Genomic DNA, 12,713 nt, shown 5'->3' with positions numbered 1-12,713 from the left:
GATGACAGCACAGTTTTGCCAAGCACTCATTTTTCTAAAAAAAAAAATGCTTTTTATTAATTACAGTCATGACTACAAATGTAAAAAAAGAAATCCCAAACAAAACAACCAACAAAAAAAAAAACCAAAAAACAACCCAAACACAAAACCACAAAAACCACAAAACTTTGTTTCCTTTAAACCAACTGAATTTAACTGATCTGTATACATGCACGCCCCCCAATTCTTCATCCATGGGAGCTGAGATTTTTTTTAACCTCAACAGGTATTTTAAGAAAGACAGAACCAAGGAAGGACAACGCACACGAAAGCAGTAGGGGAAAGAGAGACTCTCCTCTAAAAACCGTTTACCAAAGCCTCCAGCAATACATCAAGAGTAGTTATCCCAGCACGACTGCCCAAACAAGCCAATTTAAATCACCACTAGCTTCTGCTAACATAATCTTTTTCATATCATCTAGTAAGCCGCTACACTGCCATGCATCACTATCTGTCACTGAGTCAGGGACAAGAGGACAGCCTGCCAAAATGCCAGTAGCTCATCCACAGCGTGCTTGGCAGTCCCCAGTCCAAAAGCTAAAGTGATGGTAGAATTTTCTTCTTTACTACCCTCTTTACTGGGGCTCAGCCATACAACTTAGCTCCTCTTAAGAAACTTTGTCCTTAAAACCTCCCAGACACCAAATTTGTCATCTGCAACAGGTAGCTAATGGTCTCAAAACTATTTTTAACAAGTGTTGTAAAACACCCTGGTGTTTTCTTCCACGTTCCTCTTGCCTCTCCTGCCTGAGCAGGACGCAAGGCAAAGACCAGGGGAGCTGAGTCACAAGCTCCAGTCGTGTGGTACAGGAGAGACCAGCCACTCAGAAACCAGGTTTATTTTGAGACTGAACTGGAAAGATGTTTCTCATTCACCTCCTGCAAAGCCCACGGGAAGTCTTGTTTGCAAAATGGGAACTCCTGCTTGCAAAGACAGATGTTCAGTCTCATTTCAACACGTTTTATTTAGGAGGAACATCTTTAATTTGAGTACTTAAAGGCTGATTTAGGTTAAAAAACAAACAAAAACAAACCAAAAACATTTCTTTGATACATGGGTCCTCAAGAGAGGCACTTACGCTTATTTTCATGAGACATGGATCTCTTAGGCTCATTAGTCAGGGAACTGTTCAGTTCTTAACTTTCTTCTACAATGTACCTAGACACTGACTCTTTAGAAAAAAATCTGATGCAGAACAACTATACAGTGCTACAGTTGTGCTACGCAAGCCTGGATATGCCTCGTCTACTCGTCAGCCTGATTTGAATTTGCAAAGTTGACGAAATTTCTGATTGAGATACATTTTCTATCATTGACCACTCTTTGCCAGCCATCTGATTTTATTCTAGTAGTATTTATCAAAGCATTCCTGCATCAGGGAGCACTATTCATAAAATGCCAGTGTTGTACCAGAAAGTACACAGGAGGATATGGATTCTGCAAGGCACGGACTATTCCTGGTTTCTAGGAAGCTCAGTGCTTCTTTCCTCTTTTTCTCTCCCCCTCCTCAGCCAAACAAACAGCCAATTCCAAGAAAACTTACTTTTAGTCAAGTGAGATTCTTGTATGAAAAAGATAATTTGTACTAAGCAGCAGACTGCGCAAGGTAACAAGCACACTTAAAAAATATTCCCAAGAACAGTACCACAGCTTTCACTTTGCAAGTTACTGGCATCAAAGTACAAGGTGCCACTTTAACTCTTATTTCGTATTGTCGATTTTCATGATCCTTTTCCAGGTCTAACAATGTTACAGGGATTTTTTAATTTTTATTTTATTGTTTACATCTCCCTGCAAGTCAAAATATCAGTTTACATATGAATTATTTTCCTTGGTTGGAGAAGGGATGGGTGAGAAGGGAAAGTATTTCCAGCCTTAATTGTTGCAGGAAACAACTATAAGATCAGAGCCTTAAGACAAAAAACAAACCAACCCACCCAGCCTACATTCTTTAAAAGTGTTTCTTTGGGGTTTTTGCTTCTTCTTTCAAGCTCCCTATTTGCTTAAAATTAAAACTCAGGATTTTGAAGAGACACAGTTCACACTTTGCCACCATATGAATTAGCAAGACGATATTCCCAGGCTAAGAAGTAAGTGTGAAAGGGAAAAAGAAAATAGAATAATGTACCTCTCAGCCCACAGTTCTTTCATTTATTTATTTCACTAATAGAAATGTTGATTATTGAAAATAGGAGAATTTAAAATACCAGGTCCCAACTTCTCCTAAGTTTTATTGATCCCTTCTATTGAATATTCAAGAGACCATTCATCAGGCTTCACTTCTCTTTGCAGCTTTGCTTTCACAATATCATCATGACCTATCTCTACTTCACCACAGAAACAGAAGTATTTGAAGTATGTAATTGCACTGAATTATTTCTTTACATCACTAGTTCGTGCTTCAAGGGTTTTTTTTGTTGTTTGGGTTTGGTTTTATTTTTTTTTCAAATTAAGCTCATTTAGCAAGCTACATGGGGTTTACCCTACAAACACCAGAACCCTTTCATAACTTTGCCCAACTACCATGTCCTACAGAGGTCAACAGGATCCTGCATATGGGTACACATCTGTAGAATAAGGACTTACTATGGGTTAATACCTAGTGGAATACAGCAACCAGGAGGAAGAGATGAAAACTGCTGGATAGGTGGTAAATTAGGATGTGCTGCTGGACATGTTCATTAGCACTTCCAACAACTGTTTCAGCCTTGCCTTTCTGATGGCCCATCCGGCTGGTCTGACCCCACGCTGAGGAGCAAATCCCAGCCATGCTCGGGCCACAAGGAGTTGACAGGTTTGGGCTGCACCAGCCTTCGCAGACGGAGCTCAGCTCCTCCATTCCCATGAGCCACAGAGCTTTCACCAACAGCACCCACTCGATCCTGGTCATATGCCCCGTTCTAACTCAGGGCCAATGTCCTAAATCCAGGACATGCGCTGCTTCGCCACCCCATCTCCAAGAGCTGAGGCAGCCCAGCAGCCAGCCCCTCGCACACGTGGTCCCTCAGGGCGGGCACATGGTAGCTCACCACAGCTCAAAGGCAGAAGCTGGGTGAAGGATGAACACATGCCATGTCTACACCTAGCCAGGAAAATGAGGTTTTCTGGCCTGCAGCAGCGCCAAGGCCAATTTGGGAAGCTCAGGCAGACATTATCAGGCTTGCAGCATCACACAGAACGAGACCGACATGGGTTATCAAACAACCTGAGGCGGCAGGGAACCAGTACTTCACACCCGACCCAATCATCCTTAAAAATAATTAAATAAAAATTAATCAATCCTTTAAATCCTTAAAAATCCAGGATGCAACCAACTTGCCTTGGGGGAACACACCCCTCTACATCCAAAGCCCTCCTGTGGTGCCTGGCTTTTCCAAGCAGGTTTGGAAGATGGGATGATCCTTCACCAGAGGCAACACATGGACATACCGACTAATGGAGGGCAGCGCTACACCTGTCTGCGCCCTCCCTCTCACCACTTTCCGCACTTCAGGAGAGCGCAGAAAAAGCCAATCCCACCACTGAAGTCCTCAGTTTGCAAGGCTAGTCGTTAGCAACTTCCCAAACTAATTTGTATGCTGCAAACCACAGTAATCACCAAGCAACTCCCAAATTGCCTGTCTGGAGATCACCTGATGAAAACACAACCAATTAAGCAGAACGTAATGGGACGCTTTATCATTAAAGGGCAGAGCGCTGGCACATTCCCGTGTACCCAAGGCAGAAATGCTGGAGGTTGGTGGCCCAGGGCTCGTGTGTTTGGGGAACATGGGGGGATGCAGAGGAACATGGCCGTGCCTGGAGAGCATTGGCTGAGCTCAGCTTGGCTTTTCGGGGATTGTGGATGCAGGGGAATGTGGCCGTTCCCGGCGAGCATCCGCTGAGCCCAGCCTGGCTCCTCGCACAGCACGCACGGGGCCAGCTTCACCGCAGGCACCCCTCTTGGAGCCCGGGGGACACACGCACACTACAAACAAGGCAAAAAAATCTCTCCCATCTTAGGGGATAACTCAGAAGGACGTTTGGACTTTTTAATGGCACGTGATATCGGGACACCTTTTGCCCTCTGAGTTCCTGCAGGTCGCTGCCTTGCATACGGCAACAAAACACACGTGTTTTAGAAAACAAAAATGAGCAGGCAACAGTATCTTAATTAAATCCTATCAGCAAGTTAAAGCACTCACAACCCACTAAGTAACACGTACTATTGTTTTATGCAGAAAGCATAAAGCACGTCTGCTAGAGAGCTACGGGAGCTTTGACCAACGGTACGGAAGTAAGCAACCGAAGGAGCAGTCAGGGCATAGACTTAAAATAGATATTCTCTATTTTCAGAAAGGGGAAGAAAAAAAAAAGTCTTAGAGTGACCCTCAGACTCCCTAGCAGACGCGTAAAAGAGGCCCACAGGTCTACACAGATAGAAAAAAAAGAGTTTATTCCCCCTTCAATTTATTTCAGAATTAATTTGCTTTCACAGCAGTTAAAAAAATGATACTAACAGGATCCTCTGAAATTACTGCACCTGTCTACAAACGTAAAGAGGTGTTCTTTCTTCTGCTTTCCGAAGCCTTGTTTTCTTTTGCCCTACCTAACCACATCCATAGTGCAGGATGCCTGGGAGGAACCACCCCCTGAGACTTTGGTGGACACTTCTCTTGGGTCTGGAGCAGGCAGGACCGGCTGTCAGCAGCAGCTCTTCCCATCTTCTTCTTCTCCAATGATTACTAAAGTCTTTACCTCGTTCTCAGGTCAGAAACTCAACAAAGACTCCCAACAAACGTTAACGCTCAGCCGCGAACCAAGATGTAAAACCATGTAAGATTTGATCACTGTTGTATTTCTACGTAAAATGTTCCCCCACGCCCTTGAAATATGAAGAGACTATATCAAACTGTGGAGGATAAAAACCTATAACCTTAAATAATTTAATATTCAATTCAAAATTCATTCAGTTTTTAAATAACTCATAAATAGGATCTAACCTACCAACCCTGAAACAAACACCAAAGTGTCAGTAAGTATGAAACAGCCACTCATGGATTACTTATCAAACTGAGATCAAATGTTTTTTAAACAAAAATCAATTGCAACAGGCGTTTGCAAACACCTAATTCACTTCCCAGATGCAGAAGCAAAACAGGGACCTTTGCGGACGGGAAGAATTAGGATGCAGTAGTCGAAGAGAAATTTAATCCCAGTGCAGTCTGCCACTCAGCTGTTGGATGGTGCGAGCAGACGACTGTCCATCAGGGCTAATCTCCTCTTTCCCACAGGCTACGTGACACCAAAGCAGGCTGCACCGGTGGCATTTTACACCACCGCAACACATACAGAAGGTGCAACTTAAGAAAAGAGAGCTGGGAACCAATACCAAAGGCACATTTAACAACCAAGCTTATATTTTAGTTAAAGTTAGAAAGCCACGAAGTTCAGATAAAAGGCAGCATTTCCTGCGTGTGCTTTGAACAGTTTTGCACTTTATCACCTTTAAACTCCTCTCGGGGACAAGGTGATGCTTTGCATAGCTTCCCACTGCAGAGCCCCGTCACTGCTGATGAATACCAATGGTATGCAGCAGTCGCAAGGTAAAAAGGCAGCCTGAAACACTGCGTTCATTATATTCAGTCCCTCAAGGTCATAACCCCCTGAAAAGCAATCTCCCGCTTTTGCTTAGTCCACTTCTCTCTGACCAGATTCGTTTCCTTCCAGTAATGCTACTCTTATTAGCATACGTGGTTTGAGTTTTCTGCAAGTGTGCAGCTATAAAATGAAGAACGTACAGGGCAAGTCACCTGAGTCATTATGGCAACTCATTTTCTTTTATCGGGATTTTTCCATATATATTACATACAATAAAAATTGAATCTTTAAACTCATTCACCAGTAAACTGCCAGAAAGGAGCATCTTTAGTCAAAACCCCCAAAATGGAGCAGGTATTTATATCAGCAACCCTTCTCTCCTCCTGTCATAGATACTTTCACGCCATACGCTGGACTGAACCCTGTAATTTCATACTGCTCTCCATCTCGCATCTATAGACAAATCCCCCAGGCAGGTCATACAAAGCAGCTCACAGGTCCCTGGGATGTACAACAACACACCTTTCCTCGTGGCTTGTAGCATCTTTTTGAAGAAGTTAAAAAACTTGCACTCCACCTTCCAACAAAAAGGTGAGGCACTCGCAGGCACACCTAGAGATCTGACGCATTCCCGTTCTGCGCCCTTGCTGTCATGGCAGAGATGAACACTTCCCGTATCATTCTGTCACCATTTTGGGTTTTTTTGTTTGTTTGTTTGTTTTTCCTTCAATGCATGTTTACATGAGCTGGTAATTGTTAACAAGAAAAATGACTACCTCAGCGCGTGGCTGGAACAGAAAAAGCAGAAACACAGAGCAGTTGTTTCTGTGACTTTTTTTTTGGCATACACGCGTGTTTTACTGTACTGCACATTGACAGAAGACTTAATCCGAAACTAAGCCACAAAGCAATGAGAAGAACTTAACCAAACAGAAGTGATTTAAAGCATTAATACCTGACAAAATGGACATTTACCCCAGAGGAGTAAACGAGGAGTACAAGGAAATGCATCTGGGCTGAGTCTCTGTTGCAGACTGCTACGTCCAGTATACAAGAGCACAATGAAGAGAGTGTTGAACAGCCGCACGCCTCTCAGCAGGCAAAGGACTTTCCCAGCCAAAAGATTTTAACTATACATTTTAACCTCCTGGAGTCGCACCGTTCCAGTAACAGGGTGGGAACCCCTTGCACCCAAGCTCTTCCCATCAGCCCAGGCAAGAAGCCAAGCGTCATCGCAGCAGAGAGGGAGATTCTTCTTCCCACTTCTCCAGGAGGATCAGGTCTGAAATCGAACCGTACTGTTTACTACCAACGTGACCTACTTGGTCCAAGATGCTAAACCGCGTTTTTTTGGTCTAAATCCAGGGAGGAGATCCCATTTCCTTCACACCAAGAGCTGCCAGCTGTGACCAGCAGCCACATCTCCCCCCAGCCAGGAGCTCCCACGAGCACTGGCTGCGTGGTGGAAAATGAGAAAGATTAGAAAAACTGATGCAAGACCAGAGACAGGCACAGCAAGAACACAGCTGCTTTGAGAAAGAAATCTTCAAAAGCAAGCCCTGGCAGACTTTAAGGCTGGTGAAAATAATGCAATGACAGTGGAGACCTACAGGGTGTGAAATGTATTTGCACGTGAAGCACAAATATCTTTGTGGAGAGCTCAGGATGTACCAACAGGCAGGGGACCCTGCTGCTAGCACGAGCATACCCAGGAGTTGGCACTTCTTTCCACTCTGCCCATCCCATCTTCAAGAAGTCATTTGTTGTCTTTTTTTTTTTTTTTTTTTTTTAAACAATGAGGGTGATGAAACACTGGCACAGGTCACCCAGAGAGATGGCAGATGGCCCATCCCGGAAAACATTCAAAGCCAGGTTGGATGGGGCTCTGAGCAACCTGATCTAGTTGAAGTTGTCCCGGCTCATTGCAGGGGAGTTGGCCTAGGGGACCTTTAAAGGTCCTGCCCAACCCAAACTATTCTATGATTCTATGATGATATTTCCAAACACAATATCCAATACCTTAGGCTCCCCATAGGCTAACATATACCTCTGTCAGGCAACAAATAGACAACATATATAGACCGTGAAGCAACTGCAAGTCTGACCAAAGCATGCTTTTCTGCTGCAAGGAGACTGCTCCAGTAGGTTTACCCATCCCTCCCTGCTCCACATATCTCAGATTCCCCCCCCTCCCTTCACCCTCCCATCCAAAAGGTATGCTGGAAGCTGTTAAGTCAACACAGGGGACAGCAAGCTTTCACGAGCAGCGCTTGTTGACCCTAAAGCCCAGGGAACCACGATCTTTCTCTTAGCCAGCTCTGAAAGTATGTCTACTCAGGAGCACGAACCTTTACACGGCAATTTATTTTACTTAGCAATGAATTAAGTCAACCAACTCTTTTGTAAACATCAGCCCAGACAATTCCATAAACATCTACTTCCCGCAGCGTGGTGCAGTTCCCCAGTCTGTGAAACCTGGGAGGACTTTACAGGCCTGCCATCACAAGGACATTGCTTTAATTTAATTATAAAGAAGATGACTGCACAATTAAGTTCAAGTCAAATTAGCAGGGTGCCTAAATTAAAATGCAAGTGTAGAACTAAAAACGCAGCATTACTGATTCTTCCCTGCCCAGAGAGGTGCTTTTTCTTAAATTGTAATAAAAAAGAACCCTAAAAACAGAAAAAAAACCACAAACAAACCCAAACCCAAAGTATATGGACTTCATAGTATTCAAATGCCTGCATAAGCTCAGATTGGGAATTTTCCATGACTGCTTGACATAGTGCTATTAAAACATATTTAATCTTACTTACCCATAATCAGATTTTTATGGCACTAAAGAACGTAAGCCTAAAACAAACATAAATGTCTGTCTTTGCCTAAACACAGCCAGTATCTTTTACTACTTTTCATACTAGTAATAAAGTCACTCCTCATATTACCACACTGTGAGTCAACAAAATAGCTATTTGTTGGGTTTGGGTGGTGGTTTTTTTTTCTTAATAACTCTTAGGTAAAATGACCTAAACACTGTTGAAAAACAACTTTTCCACAAATGCTGAAGCATGCAACAGTGCAAAGAGAAGCATTGTATGGGCAAATTACTGTAAAACAGAAGAGGATTCAGGAAAGCCTCCTTAGCGTGAAAGAGCACGTGCTTCATTTCAGCTGATGTGAACGTGCCACATGCCCAAGAATGAAGGAGTGCTTCTTCAGCTCAGACCTCCTTTGGGAAAAATGCTCAAACTTGGTCACCTGGAGGGGTACCTCTCAGAACAACAGAACATCTGAGAAGTATCTTGGTCATGACTACCAGAAAACCCAACGCCATGCAACAGTTCTACTGAAGCTGGTGCCCCTGCAGCGCTCCCTAATGCTAGGACAGTAGGAATCACGAAAAGCCACTTAACTCTCTATTGCAAGTAAGCATTGCAGTAGCAAAGTGTTGCTCTAATGCCAGCTCCTTCTCAGCTTCCTTCAAGTTTTGACTCAGCTGGTCAAAAAGACTTGGCCTTAAATAGGACCAATTTTATTTTCAAAGCAGCCATAAACTCAAAAACAATAGCCTTCTGCTTACTGCACATACCACCTTTAACCCCCTACGCAGCGTGTAACACACTTCATTCTGTAGAGAGGAATGGAGATTTCCTCAACTTCAAGGAAATTAATTTTGAGTCCTTGGAGCTCCACGCTACTTTCATGTGTGGAGCGGAAAATACTGCAAACCACAAGGGCTATGTGCCTGCTCCTTCACCAACAAAGTCAACCAGAACGTGTCCCCTTGCTTAGCACGGGCGGTGGATCTGGTTTTATTTGCATAAGCACAAAGGCCCAGGAAGGGCGAGAGCCTTATGCACTACACCTCTCTACCCAGGAAAAGGGGAAAAAAAAAGAAAAAAAAATGTTGGAAATGGAAAATCCTGTAGTATTTTGCAACTAAAGAACTAAGGCAAAAGCAGATTGAATTACTTATTGAGGGCTGTTAAGTCTTTGGCAGATGCAGCGATGCAGTTTAAAATCACCCAAATCCCACGACAGCGTTCACATGACATCACCTTCCCTCTTGCTCATGGGCCGGTCTTCCTACAACTTTCCTGTTGTTTCAAGTATCAACTTGTCTTTGTTTTGAAGAAGTGACTATAACTTCATCATAATTCCTGTTGCTCGCGTATACCATGAGCACAGCTAAACTCTGGCAGCTGTTTATCACCGAACCGAGATCTTTTGAAGAGAGCACTTAAACAACATTGTTTTGGTCACGTTTTCAGTTCCCTTTCATCTTCAGATAGGCTCGAGCAAGTTTGTTTATGCACAAACGTGACTGTCAGAACTTCTGTGTATTTTTTCAGATACACACATGCTTTCACGATGTTTTCTTCTCCTAGGAGTTAAATCCCCACCTCATGTTCACATAAGCAGGATCCTGTTTGTACAGGACAACTACAAAACCGAGGCCCACAGCCGGAAGTATGCAGAGACACGTGCTTCATTTTAATTCCTCAAGATCACGTTAAGACCCATCTCAAACATATCCGACAGGCATTCCTTTCTCTTCCTGCTACCCCTGAGGATGCCCTGAGAGGCAATACACAACATCAGCCAACTTGCAAGAAGTTCGTTTGGTTTTGGGGTTTTTTTTACCCCAATATGCTGTACCAGTCGCTCCCTCAGATAAAATTGTATCTTTTTTTTTTGTCTAAAAATAATTTATGGACACGTTGACAGAAATAAAACATGTGATTACACTCGATCCGTTGCACAAAGAAGCTTCCAGCAGAAGTGTTTCCCAGAAGCAAGCTGATTCTCGAACACGCACGAGCGAGCACGGGCGGGCTGTGAGTCACCCCCAGCGCACACACACGCCATCCCCGAGGTTGCTGCGGGAACAACAGGGACGGTGCTGTGCCCCAGGTATTGAACGTTATTCGCCCTGTAAAACTCAGTTACTGCTTTACACAATAATGTACAATATCACAGGGGGCTTATTCCTGCTTGTTTCAAGGAGAGCGCAGTGTCTTCTTTAAGTCTGTTTTCTCCACAATGTCCCTAACTTTAGACTTTCTATTTTTTTCTCCCTCCTAACAGCAGCTCTCATGATACCATCTGGCACCTGAAGGACACAGGCTGGCACGTCATTACCCCTACCCAGCCCTCGTGCAATTCAATTTCTTCAGCAGAGTTCGGAACTACAAGACACCCTCTCCTTTACTCCTGACTCCATACACTGCTCTGCTTCCTCTCTGCTAAATTAGAGGAAGCACCATTGAAACTCAGCCTTCCGTGGGACAACATGGTAGCAAGATTTGCACTCTTCCAAAGCCAATCATCTCTTAAGGACAGCTTCCTAAAAAGCCAAAAAAATCTCCTGTGGAACTTCAAGTCAGTTCTGAACATCTCTACTACAAAAATCATTGGTGGTAAATGTTCTTCCCTGAACACATGCCATGCACTGCATCAGTAAGAAGATAGCTTACTGACTTAATTTAAAAACATAAATAAATTATTACAAATAAAAACTCATTTCTAGCTTTCCAGGAACACGCCTGCAATAAAAGCAACTCTACAGTCACATACAAATCAATGTAACAATGATACTGAGACGGGTTAAAAAACGGTAGTAAGTTAGACAAGTCACTTGTTAACAAAGCTACATCTGTGTGGAGAGCACAGAGACCCGATTGTGGCAGATTCCCGCCCTCCTCCCCAGCGGCACGGACACAGACACAGCACTCCTGGACAACCAGGGCAGCGTGCCTTACAGGGGGCTGTGTCACAGAATTACAGAATGGTCAGGGCTGGAAGGGACCTCTGGACATCATCTAGTCCACCCCCCTGCCAGAGCAGGGCCACCTATGGCAGGCTGGACAGTGATGCATCCAAGTGGGTTTTGAGTATCTCCAGAGAAGACGACTCCACCACCTCTCTGGGCAGCCTGTTCCAGTGCTCTGCCACCCTCAACATAAAGAAGTTTTTCCTCATGTTGAGACGGAATTTGCTGTGTTCCAGTTTGTGCCTGTTGTCCCTTGTCCTGTCGTGGGGACTCACTTGGGAGACACAGCAGCAATGCAGAAGGGCACTTCAGTGTACGCTTTAGTAAGCCTGTGAGGAGACTTGCAGAAGCTATGCTTGAACCACAGTCACTACTACTTAAGTATAATTTGTACTAAGATCAGCAGTCATTACCTACTGGATTTGAGTTGTTTTCAGCCATTACTGTTAAGTGGAGTTTTGGGGTTCTCCTGAGTCCCAGCAAGGATAGTGTTCACAGAGTCACAGACTGGTTTGGGTTGGAAGGGACCTTTAAATATCATCTAGTTCAACCCTCCCCGTCATGGTCAAAGACTTTTTTCCCTAGATGTTCATTAACTTCCACATGGCAAGCTTGGACTGTGATGTGTAGGAAGCCAAGCGGCCTGTACCCAGCTAGAGGCCAAAACCACAAGGTATTTCAGAACATGCCTAATTTTAAATTCATTATGACTCTTCTCCAATTCAGGTGGAACTGTGAGACCCACATTCATCCTGGAATTAACAACCTTGCTAAAATAAGTAAAGAGATCTCAATTTAAGTAGAGCAACATCAGGAGCTATATCTCCATGGGGAAAAAAAAATAAAATAAAATCACACATCCTGATATTATGCAAGTCAAGGCACCAAATTTTAGAAGCCCAAGCCTCAACACTTTTTCCCACTGCTTTCTTGGGGTTCATAATCTTTAGCCATGAGCGCATAGCTTTGCTATAATCACCAAAACCCTAAAACTCTCCTACACCTTTAAACCTACCCACCCGCACGCATGTCCTTCGCCAACAGCTTCGCCCCCCTGCCCAGCCCGAAGCTGCTATCACGGCTGCTTGTTTGAGAACCGTCAACGTCCGCTGATAAGCAGAGCAAAGCTCACGATGGGGAACAGTCTGCTCACCTGTATTGCCTGTGGCTCGGGAGAGACCTCTGTAACAGCCCTCTGGGCCACCAGAGAGCTGATGTGCAAAACTGATGGCCACCAGAGAGCTGATGGCACAGAGCCACGGCGAGTAGGACACTCGGCACCAAAACTTCTTCTGACTCAGGATCAGCCCAAGAGCATT

The sequence above is a fragment of the Charadrius vociferus genome, unplaced genomic scaffold, assembly GCF_000708025.1.
Source record: "Charadrius vociferus isolate BGI_N301 unplaced genomic scaffold, ASM70802v2 scaffold103, whole genome shotgun sequence".
Taxonomy (NCBI): Eukaryota; Metazoa; Chordata; class Aves; order Charadriiformes; family Charadriidae; genus Charadrius; species Charadrius vociferus.
This window is presented reverse-complemented; position numbering follows the sequence as displayed.